At 41.1% G+C, this 7,902-nt stretch overlaps 1 long non-coding RNA gene across 1 annotated transcript in view; it reads right to left on the minus strand.

Moving 5' to 3' along the window:
- Positions 1–6,020, minus strand: part of LOC116704355 (uncharacterized) — an 11,491-nt gene extending 5,471 nt beyond the window's left edge. Inside the window, exons 1-2 of the long non-coding RNA XR_004335663.1 lie at positions 5,887–6,020; positions 2,332–2,333 (exon numbers count right to left, since the gene is read on the minus strand). This is a non-coding gene — a long non-coding RNA (uncharacterized LOC116704355). The remainder of the gene's footprint in view (positions 1–2,331; positions 2,334–5,886) is intronic.
- Between the last annotated feature and the right edge of the window lie 1,882 nt (positions 6,021–7,902).

Here is a 7,902-nt window from a genome sequence, read left to right on the forward strand (position 1 = left end):
GTGTGTGTGTGTGTGTGTCTGAGACTGTGAAAGACAGACCATCATGACATCACTGTTTCCACAGGAAATCATGTTTCCAAAACCCTGGTTTTCCACTCTGTACCCTACCTCATACACAACTCACTTTTCTCTCTGTGTCTCTCCAACACATGATACTGCATAGTGGCAGCAGTTAACTAAATCAGTTTAATTATGGCGTCCAGTGTTGTTGCTGTTCCCACCGACAGAAAGGGTGAAGTCATATCGCTTTTACATTCATTACTGGTGATGTAACGGAAAACGGACATTACAAATTGGGTCTTATTTTCATTGTTTTGGCCACAATTATGATTAAGATTACATTGTACAACGGTGAGCATTTCTGCGAGTACAATATTATCACCAGGGCTCAAAATACCATGTGCACATGCATCGCAGTGCATGTAAGGTTTGATCTGTGCACATATAGACGTATTACTTCTTAACTCTCGTTGAGCGTAACTCAGGGCTGCCAACTCTCACGCATTGGCTGTAACCCCTGTTCTAAACCGCAGATATCACGTCACCCTGGATTTCCACCAATTACGGAATGGCTGCGGATCCTTCAACACCCACCAGGTCTGGATTTGTTGCTGAACGGCTGCTGCCATGATTGACAGCTTCACGTACAATCGCGTGATGTAACAGGATGTAGTTTCTATAAAAGGAACCACAAAACCTCTGACCTGCTGCCTTGAGGCCTGTCTTTGCCCGTTATGACATTTTCAAGGTGTAGTACAGGGAGCTATGATCCGCCGTGAGCACGGTGTATTTTATTTTGAAACTGAACCAGATGTTTTATTTTGTTTCTGTGCTCAACTTCCTGTCCCCCACTACAGTGTGCTGAATTGCTGCGGAGCTGGGACGGAGTCGGAGGAAATACACACATTGACTTTTATGGAAATCTATTGACTCCGCCGCCATTCCGCTAAAGATCCGCAGCTGTTCTGCAGTTGGTGAAAATCAGGGGTTAGCGTGTTCAACACTGAAGCAACAGTCTAGTGGTTAAGACTGGTCAGAGCATTGTACTGCGTCGAGCAGCAGAGGAGCAGCCAAACTTTCATTAAAATAAAAAACTAAATAAAAACTGTTTAAGAAATGCACACACACCACGCGCACGAGCACTGTTGCTGCTTCAGCAGAGCGGGGAAAGGGCCGCAATTTTATTTAATGTTTCATTTACAATTAAGCAAACACTTAATATTATCATACCATATGTTTCAAACAAACAGGACTACTGTTAGCGACGATGCGCGTTGAGCTCAGGCTCGTACATGGGAGGGGTAGAGGATGCGCAGCGGGGGAAGGAGGAACTTCTTTGATTGGGGGGCGTTTTGACAGGATTACAGCAGCTACAGATGACGGCTCCATTTCGCTCCTTTTCCATAGCCTATAACTATTTGCTGTTGGGGTTCAGAACACTGTTGAAAAAAGTGTATTTTTGAAAACAGCTACCAACCCAGTCTTTAAATCTAAACAATACAGCAGCTAGATGAAGATCCTGTTGGTTAAGCAAATATGAACTTTCTTAATCTCTGTCAGGACTTGAACAAGGAGTAAAGAGAAAAAGAGGTGATAGAGGAATGTTGGTTTGAAGTAGCTGCTATGATGGAGATAATGATACATACAGATTGGAGCCTGAGATGCACACAAATCGGCCTACGCAAAAACCCACACCTGCACACACCCCTCTTCAATTCTTCTAGTCTGCTTGAGCTTACCCACACACAAACATCCTTCTACCGCAGTGGTAGAGTTACTTGAGACATGAAATAGCTAAGCAGCCACATGAGATACTGTACAAACATTGAGATTCAACCATTTGCAGGTGAAAAATCCCAGATGTGTGTGTGTGTGTGTGTGTGTGTGTGTGTGTGTGTGTGTGTGTGTAAATTTGATACGTGAAATCAAAGCAGAGCTTAGCCAGTCCTGCAATCACTGCAGCGTATAATGAGTGGTTATTGTATCATAGTTGTCATAGTAATTGAATGATATCTGCTTACTGCGCTGTAATGGTGTTTTTTAAACAGAAGAAGTGTTCTGTGATAGAAGGGCTGAGAGAGAGAGAGAGAGAGGGAGAGAGAGAGAGCAGGTGGCAGCAGAAAATGAAAGGGCAGAGAGGAAAGGAGGAGTGGTTGCTTTTCATTCAGCTAATTATGTCGCCTCCCGACCTTGCTCCTGACCTGGAAATGGATCGAGGTTTGCCATAGTCGAAGATGTTTTCATCCTTAAATTTCATCTCGCAGGAGGCTCCTACAAGAGCTCAGAGTGAGGAGTCACAGGTGTATCCTGCTTTTTATCTGACACATGTACTACTAATAATATTGCATAGCATATTGGATATTGATTGATTGCTCTTCAGCAGTTTAGGTGCTTAGCAGGGGAGCCAACCCTAAACTAACACAAACACATGGAGAACTTGCATGAATGGACTAACAAGACAAATGTTGTTCTTGTATTTGCACAGTCATGCCTCGTTAGCCGTGTTTTCATTCCATCGTCAAGCTAATTTTATGTAAACTTTTGAAACGTTGCATTAGGCGCGTTTCCATCAACGGGTTTGGAGCGAATAAAGTAGGCTACAGCGTAGATTCGTCTATAGACTATGCAATGCATGGCTTTAATCCCCTAGTGTTGTTTCATGCACTCACTGTATAGGCAAGGCAGCTTTATTTGTATAGCACATTTCAGCAACTGGGCAATTCAAAGTGCTTGGCACAAAATCAGTTTAAAAAACAAAAAAAAAACAAAAAAAAAACAGATAAAAACACAAGTATAAACAGTTAAAAAATGAAAACATTAAGCAACAAAATTAATTCTGTAAGCTTGAGACTACCATCACACTAATTAGTCAATGTTAGTGCTACCTTTCGTGATCACCGTCAGTGTCACTTAGGGCTGGGTACCGAACTTTGGTTTTTTTATGGTACCGACCGAAATGTTTCGGTTTTACACAGTATCAAATTATGCCTCGTCTTTCGGTGCCAAGTTTCGGTGATTTGCTGTAACGTTAAACGTGATTGTGTCACCCAGGAAAAATACATACGTGGTTACGCCGACAGACGGGGTTCACGTGTATCTGTTGTGAACTGGTTGCGAGCATCGTTGTACCGCTTAAAAATGCCACCTAGATCAAAAGTGTGGCTTCACTTTATTAAGATTGATGCCAACAGTGCGAAATGCAATATATGCAAAAAAGACATTGTTGCTAAGGCTGGCAACACGACTAATTTGATGAAGCACCTGATAGTGCACGGGATCAATTTAAGAGCGGAAAGTTGCACAGTGTTTGACTGCAAGAAGAGCGGACCGCAGCCAGCGCAGCCTGCGCAGCCCTCCTCCTCTCAGCCGCCCGTGGGCAATGCAAAACCAGAGCCGACTCCGAGTGATTCAAAATATCCACCACCGGACTCCGCCTCATCAAAGAGTACCGAGGACGGCACTGTGTCTGGGATTTCAACAGGCAAGTTTATGTTTATTAGCGTTACTGCAACTTAACACGTGCATCGTGCTGAGTTAGCGTGTAGCCTTATTTTATTGCTGCGTAGCTAGCTAAATCAAAAGCTAACATTTACAGACAATACTTTGTCCATGTTTGTAAAAATATGCTTATCCATTGGGTCAGCTGGTTAAACAGCTAACCTTATCTTCACTGTTATTTTTATATTCTCCTCACAGTAGCCTCTGACTCTGATGTATATGTATATAAATATATATGTTTATGTATATATGAGAGAAGTACTTTGAATGGAAAAATCTGAGCTAAAAATAAAACTCAAGATTTGAACTTTATTATGTTGTGTAATTTTCTTTTTCTAAGAATTGATAATATAAAACTGGTATTGAAAAAGGTATCGTTCAGGAACCGATATCAAAGTAAAGGTATCAGTATTGGTACCGGTATCGAAAATTTTTGATTGATACCCAGCCCTAGTGTCACTACCCTTCACGACTCTATTTTTAGAGACGTTACCTTTCGTCTCCTTGGACTCTTCTTCACACTAATTGAGCCAATCTAGCGTTGCCTTTCGCGTCTACTTAACGACCTTCTTTGCGCAATTTTCAGATCTTTCGACACTACACATTCACACTCTTTCTTTAAAGTGCTACCGTCTGAGTCTGTCTTTCTCTGTCTCAGCTATAGAAAGAATAACAATACCCTTTCATTGTACAAAAGTGAAGCCAAAATATCCCTGAAACAAGCCCATCTGGTAATTCTGGAGCTGGGTCTAGGCAGTAGTTATTGGGCCGTGGAGCCGTGGTATCTATTGCTGCCTTGGAAGTCAGAACCATGATTGTTAGCAATACCAGTTGATAATGCATTACGTTGTATTTTGTGCATATGAACAGTGACGGAGAAAAAACAACAAAAACGTCAAACAAAAGTGCAGAAAAATAAATAAAAATACCGAACAAAAGTGACAAAAACATCGGGAAAAGGGCAGAAAAAGTTGTTTTTAGTTTTATTCAATACATTATCAATCAGGTTGAATAAATATCACACACTTGTTAATTTAAACGTATTGTTTTTCATATGATTATGATCTGATGAAAAGTGTGTGTGATTTGGATCAGCTGCTTAATCAAGGATAGTGAAAACAGGTTAGCATCATTATGTCCTCTTGGCAGTGAGGCGCTGGGCACTGCTATGATCTAGGAAGACAGGGAAGATAGTTGTGCAGTAAATGAAATTATATCACATTTGTTGTACTCATTTGGATGTATGGTTACGCAGAGGTAAATTGTGATGTCAACAGTTTCAGTTCAATTCAGAAATATCGTATTAATGTAACGATCATTATTTGTGTTTGATTTTGTTGCCTGCTCTGTGTTTAGCTCACCCTGCACTTACCTGGAAAGGTGGTAGGTTCCAGGTAGGCGGAGAGGAAGAAGAGAAATTAATTAGCATTCGCTGGAGTGAGGCGCGAGGAAGAAGCTGGCAGTTTGTTATGAGGCTCCAGCTTTCATCAATAGGGCCCGAGCACGAAAGTGAGTGTACAAGGAACCTATAACATAGTCTACACGCTGTGTAGAGCTAAATTCCCCCAAAACTTCAGTGTACTTGTGTTTAATGCCTTAGGTAAGATAACTGGTCTCAGAACTTGGAAACTCTGCATTGACAAAATTAAATTACTTTATAAGTCTTCAGATCTAACTGACAGGCATATCTAAAATGTAACCAAATAAAAACAGTTCACACCCCCACTATTTACTTAAACTACAAATGACAAAAAGCAATTACACATACACATTAAATCAAAATTCACTCAGAATCTTCACACGCTAAGTCACAAAACGCTTTTGGGTCAAGTTAGATTGTTTAGTCAGACATCTTTAGCTAAAAAACAACTTCAAATTACACACGGTTAGAGCATTCAGTTAGTTTTTTCTCAGATCAGTCTACAGCCACAACCTTCAACTTCAGGGATTGCGCCGTTGCCGCTGCAAGCTCCCCTACATGTTCATCGTTTCAGTCCGATGTCCCTTACGCTTTCTTTGTGTTTCCATTTTAAACTCTGGTTGATTTATGAGGACTATGGTTACCTGCTCCTCAGATCTCTGCAGGGTGAATCCAGACAGCTAGCTAGACTATCTGTCCAATCTGAGTTCTCTGTTCCCAAACTAAAACAACTTTTGATCGTATTCCGTGCAGTTGCGATTGGTTTAGTAGACTAATCACAACTGGTGGATGTTCTACCCGTTGGTTCCACTGGTTGATACAGCTTGTGGAGAACTTCATAAGTAAGTAAAGTTGCTTAAGACTGGTGCTATGGTCAACACATTCTCACTCCCGTTATGTCAAATATGAACGCTTAGTCAGGTGCCTTTGTTGTTATTGACACAAAGGTCTCCTTGAGCATCATATACCATGGGCTTGGTCGGGACTATTGGCGTCCATTTAGACGCTGTTATGTTAAGGAAAAGGTCCTGGGTGGGGTTATGCTTCCGTGACTCGCAGTAATGGAACGGGTGGGTTTAAGAAAAGGTCGTGGGTGGGCTTACGGTTCTGTGACACGCATCAGTAACGGGACGATTAAGGACACACGCGGGACACAACCCCCGCTCTCCTGGTGAAAGACCTGTGTTTGACCCATCCACCACCCCGACACACCTCCCTTCGCAGAATTTCCCCTTTACATAATACTCTCTAAACCCCATCTACATGCTGCTCTCCCCAGTACGTTCAACACACACTTTTTTGTCACAGTTGCTATGGAACCAAAGAATTCTCATTTGGCATATCCATCTGTCTCTTATATCCTCCCTGGGAGGTGCTAAGACGCGAATGAGGCAAGCGAGAAGACACGTTAGCATATTGAAAGCCCCCCCGTATGTGTGAATAGGGATACGTCAGCAGGTAGGATCGTTGACTTGCCTCAAAGAGTGTCATTGACAGATAGGGCTAACAGGATCACATGACCTGGTGACACACAAACACTAAGACATATGCTCTCTCTATTTATCTCTTTCATTATCTCTCCATCACTCAAACTCTATCTTTCTCACACACACACACACACACACACACGACTGAGCAACATTCTTATCGCCGCTTTGACGGTGGGTGATCTGCTGTGGTTGACCTCTTATTGAAGTTGGGTGCTAAATGTCACCACTTTGATGTAAAAGCACAACAGCTCCTGTGTGTGTGTGTGTGTGTGTGTGTGTGTGTGTGTGTGTGTGTGTGTGTGTGTGTGTGTGTGTGTGTTCAGACATTCTTAACATGCCCAAAAGATTGTTACAGACAAGCCTCCTCCCTTGTCAGCCATGTGTTGGGACAACCCCCAAATGCACACACACACACACACACACACACACACACACACACACACTTACCTATGTGTTGATATTGAATATAACCATTATTAAAAAAGATACAATGCTTCCTCATCATTATAGAAAAAATTTAAAGCATGGTTCAACCTTTTTGAAGTTTGGCAACGGGACTGTATTTGTATTGTAATAAAGATTTTGCTTGAGTTTAAATGAATGTTGAATTGTATTAATCAGTGCATGTCTCACATTTTAATGTCATCTCGCATAACATTTCTCGTAGATTATCTCATTATACATCTGATCTCATACGGTATCTCTTATCTCAACTCATAAAGTTTTTCCCTTACTTCTTCCCCATCTCCATTTTCTTACATATCTCATCTAATAAACAATTTTTTTAAATCCTCTACATATTTTTACCATCTCATATTTCTTATCTTTTATATAACCTCATCCAATCTCATTTCATCTCATACCCTCTTATTTCATACAGTATGTCATCTCACGTTTTTTTTAATCATCTCATCTAATCTTCTTATCTCTCAGTTCATATATTATAAAGTTTGTTTACATCCCCTCTTATGTCTTATCTCTGTTTTTTGGATATTATTCCATCTCACACCGTATCTGCATTTCATCTCACGTTTGTTAAAAAGCATCTATCTCATCGCATAATTTATCATTTCATATTTAATATAATTTCTCATATCTTTTCCATGTGTAAAACAACTCCTGTTGAAGTAGCCTAAGCTAAAATATGTTAGCTCCTTGTATATTTATTACGGAAATCTTCAAAGATGTAGCATGTAGCTAGAATAAGTAGCAGGCGGACTGAACTAAAGAGAGCTGAAATGTGACTTTGTTGAAACAGACAAGGGGTTCTTTTACCTCCGTGGGCAGGGACCATTTCCTTTCCGCCCCCCTTTCTCCCTTCATTTCTCTTTTTAGGTACTTTATATCTTTCCCTCCTTCCTTTAACCCTTACTTCTCTATGCCACATTTCTCTCTCTTTCTCTATGTGTCACATCTCTCCGTTGCTGACTCCCTTTTCCCTCTTTTAGGATTCTGGCAGAGGAACTGTCAGTGTGTGGTGTGTGTGTGTGTGTG

This window comes from Etheostoma spectabile, chromosome 16, assembly GCF_008692095.1.
Source record: "Etheostoma spectabile isolate EspeVRDwgs_2016 chromosome 16, UIUC_Espe_1.0, whole genome shotgun sequence".
NCBI lineage: Eukaryota > Metazoa > Chordata > Actinopteri > Perciformes > Percidae > Etheostoma > Etheostoma spectabile.